The 15,384-nt window shown below is 43.4% G+C and overlaps 1 pseudogene; it reads left to right on the forward strand.

The window, feature by feature from the left end:
* The first annotated feature begins 10,630 nt into the window (after positions 1-10,630).
* LOC144256179 (olfactory receptor 1L4-like) lies at positions 10,631-11,560 on the forward strand (annotated as a pseudogene).
* The last annotated feature ends 3,824 nt before the right edge of the window (positions 11,561-15,384 follow it).

The following is a 15,384-nucleotide window of genomic DNA, read 5'->3' on the forward strand; positions in this document are numbered from 1 at the left end:
CTGGTTCTTCTTAAATTAGTATAATCCTTAGGAAATAGATTTCATCTGGTTCTTTCACAACTTAGATAGTTGTTGAGGCTCTAGGAAATTTGAATACCAATCTCACTGCTCCTAAAAGAGGGTCTTTAGGAAATAATTGCCTCTCAGGGCCACACCTATAGACCTGATGCAAATCCTGGCTCTTGCATCTATAATTTGTATAACTTTTGGTAACTCACAGCTCAGCCTCAGTTTTATCATCTATAAAATGAATATAATAATGCTATACTTCATGGAACTATTAGGAATTTTAAATGTTGATATATTTATGAGAAATGAATGTAATGCCTAATAGATTTTCAATAAATTGTAGCTGCTACCTTAGCATTGTTATTCATTTTATTAGCATATTCTCTCGGTTTTCCTAAGCCCATTTTTTTTCCTGCCTTACGGAGACCATAAAGAGATTTGAGCTCTGAAATTTACCTCAAGAGAATCCTTCATGCCAGGCATGGTGGTGCACACCTGTAATCTACATGGCTTAGGAGGCTGAGACAGGAGGATCACAAGTTCAAAGTCAGCCTCAGCAATTTAGCAAAGCCCCTCAGCAACTTAGTGAAAGCCTGTATCGAACAATAAATAAGGGCAGGGTATGTAGCACAATGGCTAAGCGACCCTGATTTCAATTCCCAGTCCCCCCACCCCCATGCTTCATACTTAATACTTTTTTTTCTGGGGCTTTAGGTAAAAGGGCTTATCATTGCATTACCACTGTGAACTGCACAGTGACTGCTGGATTGTAGACCAGGGAGACAACAGCAAATTGAGGATCATAGGTGCTTCTCTAGATAAAAGACAACTCAGGACAGTTGAGACAATGCAGTTAGGGAGATAGATAAGAAGCCAAACCTCATAGTACACAAGAAGCCAAACCTCATAGTACACTCGTCTTATTTCATTCAGATGAAGTTTATGAACAGGTTGGTGATAACAGACATCATATCAATGGTTGTCTCAGGGTAAGGGATGACTAGAAAGGGCATGAGACACTTTCTAGGATAATAGATATGCCCTATATCTTGACTTGGACAATGATAATACAGGTGTGTACATTTGTCAAAAATTATTGAACTGAACTTACTGATCTATGCACTTTACTGTACATTAGTTATATATAAGAAAAAAAGAAAGGGGTTAACATAGTTGTTTCCTCATGAGCAGATGGCCACATAGAGTTTGCAGGCTACTGTGGTCCGGAGAAACCTGTCCATGTGCCCAAAGATCTGGAAGAAGTGGAACTGAATTGGTTATCCTGAGTTGTAGATGGATCTACTTGGGTCTAGATGTCCAGCAAGGTTTCGTGTATGGCGGTGGAGGTATAAAGGATGTCTACATGGAACCAGTTGGAGAGGAAAAAGTACATCCAGGTGTAGAGACATGTGTTGGCACCAATGGCCAGAACAGTGAGCAAGTTCCCATCCGCCATGACCATGTCCATCCACAGAAAGGCAATTTTTTGGTTGGTTGAGTAAAAGCATGATCTAGCCCGTCAAATTGGACTGGTTTCTTAAACAACTCCTAGAGACAGAATTGAGCCCAACTTCTCCTCCTTAAGATGTCTGCAATTGTCTCATAAACTTTGTCATTGTGGGTACAATGACCCATCTACTTACATCATGATATATGTAGGAGTCCAATTCTTCACATCTGCATCTTGTCAATCTTTGGGTTGAATTCCACTTTCTTTTAGGTATCGCCTTTCTTCCTGAATAGAAAGTTTTCTCTCTCCATTTTACATATTCAATGTTTGTTGTTTCAAACATGCATTTATCTCTAAGTTCTAAATAAAATGGTATGTGGAAGACTCCCCCATCCTAAGCATGTTTATGAGGACCCAAACATTGTTCACATATAAGACTTCATTTTATTCTAGTTTGCATATTTCATCACCTTTAAATTTTAATTTTTAAATGATATGGATTCTTAATACCAAATCTGACTCTATTGTATTCTCTTTCTTACTATGTTTCTTCAAGAGGACTCTCACTTTACTTCATTTCCTCTGAGATAATATTTGCAACTATCTCGACTAACAACAAAACCTAACAATTTATTCCCATTAAGAACATTCTCACAATTTTTTGACAAATTGATATTTCTTTATAGACTGTTTTCTGAGAAGTCTTGATTTCTATATTCCAATGTTTTCTACACCTAATGGTATGTCTTGTGCTGTGAATATCAGAGATACTAACGTGTGTTCCTTACTATATGGTCACAGGTGACTCTTATACAAATTTTATTTAAGATTAACAGTTTAGGAAGCAGAGCTACAAAGTTTAAAATATTGTCTTTAACTGATTTAACATCTTCTTCCCTAGAAGATACCTAAGAAGAATTCATTAAAACTCATGTGATATCCTTTTCACAAAATAGCGATGCTAATAATTATATAGCAGAAAGAAATATTGTGTAATTTTTCACTTTGATACTTTAGAAGGAAATATAAATATCACAAGAACTCAATTATGTTTAGGTTTATTACATTGCAACTTGTGTTCATGTGGCATACTTTATTTATCTATGTTTTGTATAGTGGATTGAACACAGAGGCACTTAATCACTGAGCCACAGCCCTAGCCCTTTTTGTTTTTTATTTTGAGACAGGGCTGGGCAAAGTTGTTGAGGCTGGCCTTGAACTTGCAATCCTCCTGTCTCAGCCTTCCATGTCACTGGGGTTACAGGCATGGGCCACCACACCTTGCCACAGTATACAACATCTTTGGAAATTGCTCCACAAGTCAGTTCAAACCATGTAAAACTTGGTGATAATCATTTATTTATCCATTTGTTTGAGAATTAGAACTAGGCCGATACAAAATAGAGTTTATTTAAAATAGTTTACATTAAAGAAAATAAAACAGGATCAGACCCTGGTTTAGAGTTGACTATACTGTTCAGAAAACAGGCAAGTAAAGACAGGGGATCTCGTACATCATGTTGTTGTACGAGAGATCACTTAATAATCAAAAGAAATTAAAACTAGGTTTTCCACCAGTCCAAAAACCAAGAAAAAATAATTAATATTAAATAATAATAAAAATATTTTACAGTATCAAGGAGGTACATATAGCCATTGCTAATGCCATGCCATTAGTAAAAAGTTTTCTTGATGAACTCCTCCACAGCTTTAGGAGTTACAGTAATGGTCATCTATTTGACCCTGGCTTTCCTATCTGGGGTCTTAGGAAAACTTCAAAGAAAAAAATAGGCCTAGAGGCTGGGATTGTGGATCAGCGGTAGAGTGCTCGCCTAGCACGGGCGGGACCTGGGTTCGATCCTCAGCACCACATAAAAATAAAGGCATCGTGTTGTGTCCATCTACACCTAAAAAAATAAATACTTTTTTTTAAAAAAATAGGCCTAAATTGGCCCACCTTCTTCAGTAATCTTTTCAACATTACAATAGTGATTAAATAACTTGTGGCATGTCCACCTGATGAAACATTGTAATCATTACATGAATGCCATCTTGTTAAATATTTTTAAATTTAAAGTCTGTGGTTAATAGTGAAAAGAAAAGAAAATGCTCAGTATTAACTAGGGTTACTGCCCAGCATTGTGGGAGGCGGCCGTGTCTTGTGACCAGCATTTTCCTTCCCTAATTAATGAGGCGCTGTTGGTCACTTCACATCAATTGGCTCTAGAAGGCAGCCCCAATCTTGGAAGTCATAAAAATGTCGCAAATGTGTCTTCATGCGTAGGCATGCCTTCCTACAGCCCTAGTGGTAGAGTTACCTTACCTGTCCTTGTAACCCTGCCCCTCTTGACCTTTATTGGATGGAAATTTCTAAAGAATGAGAGTCCCCCCCAATAAAAGACCAGTCCTGAACGTGCTCCCTCTCCCTCTCCCTCCCCCCCCCCCTCTCTCTCTCTCCACCATCTGGTGACATTCCTCACTCTCCCATTTGGAGGGCTTGAAGCTGAGGGCAGAGGAGCTGTCCTGGGGCTTAAATTAAAGGTAAATTGTATGTCTGTGTTTTATTTGATACCTTAGGAGCAACCCTTAGTTTAGCTGCCTGCACTGGTTGGGGGCAGTACAGCATTGCAACTATTGGTGCTCAAGTCCTCTCTCCCCAAACTGAATATTCACTCTCAAGGGTGGATCCCCATAATTTTACATCTTCAAAAATGAAGGGATTATCAGATGCCATTGGTTCACCCTTCTTGATGTGCCAATGAGGAAACAGACCCAGAGCAGAGAAGTGAATTTGGCCAGAGTCTATCTGCAGCCAGGACTTGGATGTCCCACTCACACCCCAGACTCCTCTGACTTTCCTGGGAGATCAAAAGGGCTGGTCACCCCCAAGAAAAATGAATAAATGTTGCCAAATGAATGGTTGAGCTGGAGAATTTCATCCCATGAGATGGGACTATCATCTCCATAAGCATTACAAGGCAGCTTGGCAAATGAAGAGCACAGGACAGAGACAGAATGAGCAAGCTTGGGAGACACTGGTCCAGCCTGGGAAACTGAGTGTACTACTCTAGATCCAGGAAGATTCTCTGCTGAGGTCAGTGAGGACATCTGGACAGTAAAGAGGCTTTGAAATGAGAAGCAGACTCCAATTTGCTTTGGCACAAGCTGGACAGGACTGAGATCCTAGCATCTCCAATCTGGCCATGGAGCGAGGGCAGTACCTCACAAGTTCAGTAAGAGCAGCTCCACCTGGGATGCGAGGCTCAGCTGCCCCAATCTCAGTCCTGTTGTCCTGGGGTGACTGCCAGTACCTGTGGCTCTTCTTCCCCTCCCTTGACTTCTGGGTTAGGCTGAACTTCTAGGAACAAGTGGGCCTTGGGGCCCAGGGAAGGGCTGCTGGGCCCACACTGGGAGATGGACATCCAGGTCTCAGCTCTGGCACAATGCTCTTCTCACATGGGGATTGGGAGGAGGAGCTCCTTGGTGAGCAAGGAGTCACATGGTGATGTTGCAACCTTAGGGGTGATGGTGGAAGTTCCACATGGAGAAAGCCAGGGAGAAGAGGACTGGGTCTCCTGGCCATGGGTCTTTAACCAGCCCTCTTGGGTCTTACCCTGAAGTAGGAAGCTGAGGAGTGACAGCATTACCCTCTGAGCCTGGTAGATTGTCAATCTGAGTTCCTGGATCCCAAATACCTTTGCTCCTACTCTCCCACTCTATATTTTTAGCAGGGTAGGTGAGGGGAAGCCAGGCTGGCTGAGGGCTGAGGGGTCCTCATGGATCACAGAGGCTGCTGTAGCTCCCCATAGAGTTTTCTAGTTAATTAATTAGCAGGTGACCCTCTCTGCTCTGACCTGCCTGTCATCCCTCCCACCTTTGACTGTGGAGCCAAGTCTTCCTCTCCAGGGTACACTTGCCATAACTACTCCTCAGCTGCAAGGAGACCAGCCCCTTGGTCTGTGTTGTGGTGGCCAGAGCCTGATCATGCCCACAGTTGAGTTGACAGGCAGGAGACTTGTTGGCGGGGAATAGAATAATCAGAGGAGAAAGGCCAGGTAGGTAGGTCAAGTGCCTGAGGAAGAGAGTTAAAGAAGTACCTGCCCACGTGTGGCAGACAGCACAGGGAAGTGACTAACCACAGGTGGGATTCAGAACCTAGAATTGGAATCCTGGCTCATCTCCTGATTGCTGAATGGCTTCAGGCACAGTCTTCTCCAGGTGTTGCTTTTCTGGTTTATAACACAGTATTGAGTAAGATGATATCTAAGAATCATTACCAGTTGCCTGCTATCAAGACAGGAAGGGGAACTCCTTGACGATGTCTTGCTCATCTCTGAATGCCCCTCTCCTGCCTTCTACTCCAGTGCCTGCCTGACACGGAGTAGACACAACAGGTAAGATCGTTGAACAGATTATTGAAGAAGTGAGTGAGATGTTGACAGAGAGAATTAGAGGAGGGGAGGAGATGTTTGAAATGGGAAAAGCTTAATTCGGGTTAACACTGTCATCAAGGAGAAAGCTATTTTGCACCCCATTGATAGAACAATCTGGACTGTCCAGGAAGAGACTGGATTCATGGAATTGGATAGAAGCCCCCAGGACTGAGAGTGCAGGGGCCAGTGATGGTCTCCCCTGTGCGCCATTGCCCACTACCTCTCTAATAGGGCAGACAGACCTGTGCAAGGGAGGGTGGGGGAGGGAGCAGGGAGCAGGTGTTTATGTGTGAACCTGTGTTGAGTCCCACTATGTCTGGGAGGACCCTCTGAGGTCTCTATGTCTCTGTCATTTATGTGTGGGGATCTGTGTGTACGTCTTCATATGTAAGTGGCACATGTGCTGTGTTTTCTGTAGTGCACGGATCATTTCTGTGTCTGTGTGTTAGTGACTATGACTGTCCGTGTGTGCTTGCATGTGTGTGTTCCTGTCCTAGTGAGTGAGTGCATGACTGGCATGCCCATGTATCTGAGTGTATCAAGATATGCCTGCACTTTTGTGCAGGTGTGTGCCTGCGTACTTCTGTGTCTTGATGTATCTGAGTGACATTGTCTGCAGTAGGGTTTAGGGCAGCAACTTGTGTGGGAGACACGGCACTGGTTCTACATCTGATGCATCCCTGCTTCATTTTTCTATTTTAAGTGAGTCCTTCCTACCTCCTTCAAAGCAATGCCCATAATATCTGGGCCTCAGGAAAAGATCCTTGCATCAACAGAAGCAGGTCAGTACCCAGGAACCCCAGTCCTGTGCCAGACATTTCAGGGAGAACTGACATGAATCCAGTAAACATATCTCCTCACTGAAAAGAGTTAGGAGGTGGGGGGTTGAAATTTACTAAGCACCTATTATTTGCTGGGTTTTGCTTCAACCATTATACCATGAGGAGGGTATAATGATCCATTTTTAGAAAAAAAAAATGGAGCTCAAAGACATTAAGTAACTTCCCTAAAGCTTCCCCTTGTAATTTCCTTTGTATGTGTTATTTATTCTCTCTAAAATTATCTTCCACCCTTGTCTGTCCAGTGAACACCTTCTAGCTGGCCCTGCTCAAGTGCCACCTCTTCTCTGGAGCCTTCCCTGTCGAGAGTGTTAGGGAAAACCCCTGTGCAAGACCAAGGGTCAGATGGGAAAAGATAACTAAACATTTGTCCTCAGAAGCCTCATCATCTAGTGGGGAAGATGAGCATCACGGCAGAAGAAGTCACTTTAGTGTCAGCAAAGGAGGGCTGAGTTCCAATGAGAGTTACAAGAGACAGAGGAGAGAGGCAGATGTGGGGGCTGCAGAGTCTAGAAAGGGTACGGGGCTTCTGGGAGGAAGTGGAACCAGAGTTGGATATTGGAATAGGGTAGAAAAACCATTCCAGGAAGGGTCGAGAGGGCAGGGGAGGCATGTGAGAAAGCTGTTAGTGGCAGCACAAAGGCCAGCCTGGCTGGGGTCAGGGGAAGCAGAAGCCTATGGAAGCAGTTGTGGGGAAGACTGGAGAGAATATCAGGAGCGATGTTGGAAGGCCTTGGACACCGGGCTGAGCAGTCTGCACTGAATCCAACAGGCAGCAAAGAGTCTGGCTGGGCAGTAAGCTGTGTGGGAAGAGTATGGCTCAGGAATTCCCAGGGCCCTTGCAATTCTGTCTCTCTGCTTCTCTCTACATGGTACCATTGCCACAGTCCACAGGAAACACACTGAAGTCTCTGGGCTAAGATGGATGGTCACACACCTGTCCCCAAGACTGGGGACCTTTGGCCAGAAGAGAGATCAGCCCACAGACTCTGCAGAAGAGATTGAGGTCTGGCATGTTGCCCTTCAGGTGAGAGAACCCAACGTTTCTCTGCTATCTTCTTACCATGAGTCCTGTCCTCCTCCCACCCCATTCTCCATCCACTCTGCATTAAGTATTAAGGAGGAAGAAGCCACATTTTAGCTCCAACTCTCCCACGCACACAAAAATACCTTCCTTTGCTTTCACATTCTCTCTCCCCAACCTGCCCTGCCCTTCCCATTTCCCAAGTGATCTTGTACTCATTCTTCCAAAATTAATTTGAGCCTCACCTCTTCTGTGGGATCTTCCCTATATCAGCCAGGCAGAGAAAATCACCCTCACTTTGTTCATACAATTAATGTTGTGCTTATTCCATTGTGCACAGCTGGAGGTCAAGGACAATGGCTGCCTTACCTCTGTAGCCCCAGAGCCCACAAAGCCTTCCCCCAGCAAGCACTCAATAAATAGGCAGGAATGATAGGCTTCAGCCATTTTATTGCCTCAGGGAACTCCACACAGATCAACCCCAGCTTGAACATTGTGCCCAATTCCTGCTAAGAAAATATTGACAAAGCAAAGAGTGAATGAAAAAGGACCGGAAATAAGATCTTGTAAGAAAGGATCTAAGGCTCCAGTGATCTTCAGGTTGAAGAAAACATCTGTAGACCCAGAATAGATCCCCTTGATAGCTATATACAAACAAAACAAACAATCCAAAAATCAAAAAATTCAGAGAAAGTAGATTTGGCACGTGTTGTCCCTAGAGGCCAAAATTGGTGTCATTTCTTGCAGAAAATTAAGTTTTTTAGTTGAGATTAAGAAAAACAACTAAATAACTATATCCCTCCAGTACTGGACTGAACCATTTCAAGAAGCCATAGGAAAAAACCAGTGGATTTCTATATAGGGGAAAAGGAACCAAGATCTATCAGCATCCATTCTCTGCTACTCCTTGTACATACATTACCTCACTTAATCTTGACATCAGTTATGTAAAGCAGGAATCAATATCCTCATTTCTTAGATGAGATGACTGGAGGTTAAATGAAGGAGGATCCATGTTTACACAGCAGTCAGGATCAAAGTCCATGTGGCTGTGATTTCACAGCCAATGCTCTTTCTGCTGCATTACACAGCTGCCTGAGGAGGGGTTGGGAAGTGAAGGTCAAGGTCAAGGGTAAAGGAGAATAGTGCACTAAAAAAATGGATAGATTTGAGGGGTGCCAAAGTCCAGCTCTTCCATGCTCCTATTCTGTGATGGGCCAATGAGTAAGTCTTGCAGAAACTAAGGAGGTGATTTCTCTGGGACGGCTAACAGGTGACAATGACAGAGAAGCAGAAAAATGAAAGCAGGATACATCCTCTCTTCTTTACCCTCCCTTCATTTCTGTTTATCACTCACTGCTCCTCAAAAAACCTAATTCAACAAATATTTTCAGATGCATTTTGTATATAGCTCACTGGACAAAGCAGGGAGATGTAGTTTCTTCCTGGGAGGAGCTTTTTTGTCAGGCACTGACTTGGTCCATTTTCTGAGATCTGACCAGTTTTCCTGGCAAAGGGTGGGCTGATCAGCTTTGTAGCAGGACATTTGTAGAGACCTTGGAACAACAGGAGATTGTGGTGTTTTAAGGAAGAAATTGAATGGGAGACAAAATGAGTGCATTATTTCTGAAATCACTGGAGTCGTTGGCTAAGTGAGAAATGTAATAGTTTTATGTACAATCAATTTTACACACAGAGATAACAGCAAGAATAAGCTTTGCCCAGGGTCTCAGTGTCATAATGTGGATGCTTTATTCTTTCTAGTCCATGTCTTCTCTACCAACAATTCCACACAGTCTCTTCCCACTCTCAGGAGTACCCTCTCCTCCTACACCAGAGCATGTCTATTTCATAAACTCCTATTCATTCTTCAGGGCCTGATTCAAGTCCCACCCCTTTTTCTTTAGTTCTTCCCAAGCTCCTCCAGGAAGAATAATTTACTCCAATGTGGTTCATGAAATTAGAAACATACTAAGATACTCAGCATGTTGCTCCAGATCTAACTGAGGGTAGAAGCTGAGACTCTTCCATCTTGCAGTCTCCCACAGTATCCTATACCAGGGTCAACAAATCATGCCTGACTGGGAAAGTCCAGTCTTCCACCTGTTTTGTAAATAAAGTTTTATGACAACATGGCCATGGCCATACATTTGCTTATTGTGGGCCACTGCTTTTGCACCACAAAAATCAGAGTGGTGTGGTTACAACAGAAACTGTATGGCCCACAGCCTAAAGTATTTACTACATGATACTTTACAGAAAAAAAAATGGTTGATTTGTGAATTAGCACATAATGAGTGGTGGAAATGAATGGCAAATACAGTAAGGTGTCTGGTGAAGAGATTTAGATTAATATTTATATGGCCTGGGTCCTAACTCTTTGACTAAATAGGTGATGATGATGATGATAGACTAATGATGAGTAGACAGATAAAAGTTATACAACTTATTATGTGTCAGGCAGTGTGCTAACAATTTTAAATTTACTATTCACTTTATCCTCATTACCAAGTCCAAAGATAGAAACTAGTATTTTCCTCATTAAAGAAGAAGGAACTGAGAGCACATACTACCTTATTAGTAAAGTGAAGACTCAAAATCAGGTATGACAACAAAACTTGAGACTTCCAATCATTACCTTAAAACACCCTTGTGATATGTGGTTTCTTCATAAAATTAGGATCAGTGAGCAATGTGGTTTTCAATCTGTTTTAGCAAGCAAAAATCTAAATTTTTGTAAATACTCTGTGATCCGGATGTGTAAAAAAATTTACATATGGAACATCAACATACAGGAAGTACCCCTGGGGTTCCTCAGAACTTAGACCTGCTGTCTCTTCTCACTTCTCAGCATTCCCACCTGGCCAGATACTCCATGGCTCTGGTCAACCTCACATCCGGCCCGAGTTCCTCCTCCTTGGCCTGATGGATGACACAGTCGCCCATCCAGTGTTGTTCCTGCTCTTCCTCAGCGTCTATCTGCTCAATGCCATGGGCAACCTGAGCATGGTGGTACTGGTGAGGTCCGATGGGGCTCTGTGCTCCCCTATGTATTACTTCTTGGGTCATCTGAGCTTTGTGGATGCCTGCTTTACCACGGTCACAGTCCCCCGACTGCTGGTCAGCCTGCTCCACCCAGCTCAGGCCATATCCTTCCAAGCATGCTTTGCCCAGATGTACTTCTTTGTGGCTCTGGGAATCACCGACAGCTACCTCCTGGCGGCCATGTCCTACGACCGCGCGGTGGCGGTCTGCCGGCCACTGCACTACACCCTGGCGCTGCAGGGCGCTGGTCTGTGCGTCCTGGGCGGTGGCTCACCTGCACTCGCTGCTCCACACCCTGCTCATCTCCGCGCTCTCCTACCCCCACTCTGCCCCCATGCGTCACTTTTTTTGTGACATGACGGTGATGCTGAGCTTGGCGACCTCAGACACGTCCACTGCCGAGACTGCCATCTTCTCCGAGGGCCTGGCGGTGGTGCTGACCCCTCTGCTTCTTGTGTCGCTTTCCTATGCGCACATCCTAGTCGCGGTGCTTCGAGTGCGGTCGGCAGGAGGCAGTCGCCGTGCCTTCTCCACCTGCGGGGCCCACCTGGTGGTGGTGTCGCTTTTCTTTGGCTCTGTCCTGTCGGTGTATTTCCGACCTTCATCCTCCTACTCCGCGCGTTATGACCGCCTGGCCAGCGTGGTGTATGCAGTGGTCACACCGACCTTGAACCCGTTCATCTACAGCCTTCGCAACAAAGAGGTCAAAGGCGCTCTAAAAAGGGGGCTCAGATGCCGAGCTGCACCCCAAGATGTGTAAGGACAGGTCTGGGTTCACCAGCACTTTAGTAAAATTACCCAAATCTAAGTTTCTCAATTTTGATCTTATGACATCTTATTTTTTGTTTAAAAAAAAAATTAGACGAAGTAAATATGACATGTTGATTATAGTGGTGGGTGCATAGCAGTAAGTCAAATCTATTCAGTGTTGCCTGAGCGCTTGAACTAGACTTGACTTTAAAAAAAACTGGGGACAACAATGAAGGTATGGCAAAGAAACTTTACCTGTTGGTGGAAAAGGGAAAGAAGAGTGTGACACAGCAAAGAGGGGTAGAGAGGAATGTTGGGAAGCAGGGCAGGTCTGAGGAGTTTTTTCCACATTTTTTGTTGGTGCATTAGAGTTGTCCATAACCACGGGATTTATTTTTACTTTTTCATACATGCACACAATATAGCAATGTAATTTGGTCAATATCACCCCCAGCATTTCTCCCCTCCCGCCTCACCTCCCATCCCCTAGCCCCTTTTCTTTATGATCTCCCTTTGATTTTCATGAGATTCCCACTCCATTCTCTCTCTCTCTCTCTCTCTCTCTCTCTCTCTCTCTCTCTCTCTCTCTCTCTCTCTCCTCTCTCTCTCTCTCTCTCTCTCTCTCTCTTTTTTTTTTTTGTTTTGCTTTTTCCTCTCTAACTTCCACAAATGAGAGAAAACAGAGGGCCCTTGACCTTGACCTTCTGAGTTTGGCTTATTTCACTTAACATGATGGTACCTAGTTTGTATTAATTTTCCTGAAAATAATATAATTTCATTTTTTCTTTATGTCTGGGTAAAACGCCATTGTGTATATATACCACATTTTCTTTACCCATTTATCTGTTGATGATCACTTAGGCTGGTTCCATAGTTTGGCTATAATGAATTTTCCCTTTGAAAGGGTATTAAGGAGGTTTTGCTGAATGTACTGTAATACAGCCTTGCAGACTCCTCCCCAGGAAACTTCAGTAAATATCTAGTTATTTTAAAAGTATTTTAAAATTTTAAAATTTTACCCCCTATATTATACCAACCACTTTCATTGTGAAAATTCAAAAATAAGGATAAAAATTTTCCTTTACCCACCCAAATCAACCTTCACTGCCATCCCAGTTGTCCCTTCAATCTCTCTCCCTGTTGTTGAAACATAAATAGTATCTTCCACTATATACTACTCTGCAATTTCCTTTTTTTTTTGCATAAAACAAGACATGTAGGAGATCTTTTTGCTACAAATAGAATGTATTCATTTTTAATCTCAGGTCCAGAATACTAGATCCTATATATCTTCTGTGGCTTATTTAATCATTTCCTTATCAATAAGTGTTTTAATAAATATTTAAAAATGTTTTCCCACTTTTTTATTATTATAAGGATGTAATGGATATTCTTGCAAAAAAATAAAATCAACATTTAGTGAGGAACAAGCACAGTCCTAAGTGTTTCATGCATCTATTTCAGTCCATAGAAGTTTCCACAAAGAAACCATTTCTTCCCCATAGTATAAGAGTAAAAACAGATTGAGAGAAATCAAGTGATTGTAAGTTGTAAGTCTAAGTCCTTCATCTCCTTCAGTGATTTCTCGTATATTCAATCCTTTTCATTGTATTGAGAAACTTTTAATAATATATAAATTCTTGGAGTGTAATTATGGCTACCTTTTTTCTTTTATCTTATTCATTTTAATTGTTCCTGTTTATTTTTTCCTTTTTAAATTTTGTGATCAGCATGCATTAGCTTTACATATTAATGGGTTTTGTGTGATGTTTCAATGCATGCTTACAGTATGCACTGAACAAGTCCACCCCTTCCCACTCTTAATTATTGAATTCCCTCATTTGATCTTCACTTGGCTCCTTTTCTATTCTTAGTGTTCTTTATTTATGCCTTTTCTCTGCTTTGTCTTGTTTTGCATGTTGAAGATTTCCCTGTTAGGTTAATCTTTTCAAAGAATATTTAGCTTAACTGATGCTAATTCTATTGTATTTTTGGTTTTCAGCACCATTGATTTTTTGGCTTTCATAGTTAGTAATCCCTTCCTCTTATTTTCTCCATGTTCTCCATGGTACTTTTTCTATATACTTGAGGTTTATGTGTCATCTTGACTTTAGGAGAGGGCTGTCTGCTGATGCCATTTTTGGATGTGACATCTCTTAGCATGGACAATCCAGGGCTGTTCTTTGGGGGATGGAGCTGAAGGCCTTCTGGGTCTCACTGGTCCTGCTGATCCTCCTGGAGTAGTAGTTATACTTTCTGTATAACTATGTGGCTTGGACTGCCTCTAAGGTGTGGATGACATAAATCCTAAACCAACATGAGGGCGTTCGTCCTGGTTCTTAGGAGCAAGTGTTTCCTTCCCCTTCATTCCTCAGACAAAGAGGTGAGCTTCCTTCTCATCTCTTGCTGCTAGGTAGGAAGTTTTAGGAGAACATTCTCATTGAATTTGCAATCTTGGAAATCCAGACTCCATGTGTGCTTCCAATTCTAGTCTCTAGTCCTATGTATCTCGTAAGTTTATGTCCTCTTCCCTGTAGCACTCATGCTGCCAGGATCTTACAAGTGGCAGCCATGCCCAAGGCTGCATGCAGTGTTGGCTTCTGAGCCCACCATCCCTCAGCCAGGTTCCTCCTTCCTGGATCCTGGAGGTGTCCTGTCCTTTTGGCCAGCCCAGACATGTACTTCATGTGTGTAGTTCCTAGAAGCAGAGGATTTTCAGGGTTGCTACTTCAGATTTGCTAGAACCTGAAACACTTGCTGGAAGCTTCCAAAGCAGAGTCTCCATGTCTGCCTTGGTAGACTACAGGGTGCTTTGTGTGTGTGTGGAGCATCTTCATCAAAATCAAGTCTCACTCTGTAAAAACTGTGTCAGCTTGCTGGGGGCTTGTAATCCCAGCAACTTGGGAAGGCTGAAGCAGGAGGATGCAAGTTGTAGGCCAGCTTCAGCAACTTAGTGAAAGTCTGTCTCAAAATATAATTAAAAGGGCTGAGGGTGCAGCTCAGTGGTAGAGTCCCCTGGGCTCAATCCCCATTACCAGAAAAATAAAAAATAAAAATTTAAAAGATAAATCATGCATCAATGAGACACACAACTGTGGAAGAACAATCACGTGGTAAGAACCGCTGACATTACCATTTTATTAATAAGAAATGGAGGCCCAGAGAAACAGGGACTCTTGCCTCAGGATACAGGGCTAAGAAGTGGTGCCACAGGGCTCTGAGCCCCCCCTCCCTCCTCTCTGATTTCATTCCCAATACCCATGGGGGGATGGTCACTGCTAGGCTGTCAGGATATGTGTCAGTGTGCTGAGCACCAGCCCTGCAGAGCCATCCACAGGTGAACAGCCAGAAGGATGGACATTGGAACTCAGTGGGTTTCATTCGGCCACTGGCTTGCAGCCCCCTCATGCCCAGGAGCCTGAGGAGTACTCCACCTTTCAGACCTGAGCTGGCCAAGGTTGAGTCACTTGGGTGGGCTTCAGGGGCCATGCATTCACAGGAGAAAACCTGCAGCAGGCTTAGGCAAAGCTGCACAGGTCTCAGCAAGAAACACTAATGAACAGAGCCTGGGATGGAGCCCAAGTTAGAATGGCAATGACACTTAGTTCTGTGGGCTAACAGCAGGCCTCTGAAGGCTCAGCAAATGAGAAACCACAACAGGATTAACACTTGTCCAAAGACAGACAGCAACATGGGCCACAACCTGAGAGAGGACCACACTTACCCCACACATAGAGCTCCAGCCACTGTGACATAAAGATGCAGTGTCTTCCTGGCAGAATAAGGGCCACTGTGGCACATATCTTTATGACACCCCCTCTGAGGAGCCCTTCC

This window comes from Urocitellus parryii, chromosome 7 (genome assembly GCF_045843805.1).
Source record: "Urocitellus parryii isolate mUroPar1 chromosome 7, mUroPar1.hap1, whole genome shotgun sequence".
NCBI classification, from domain to species: Eukaryota; Metazoa; Chordata; class Mammalia; order Rodentia; family Sciuridae; genus Urocitellus; species Urocitellus parryii.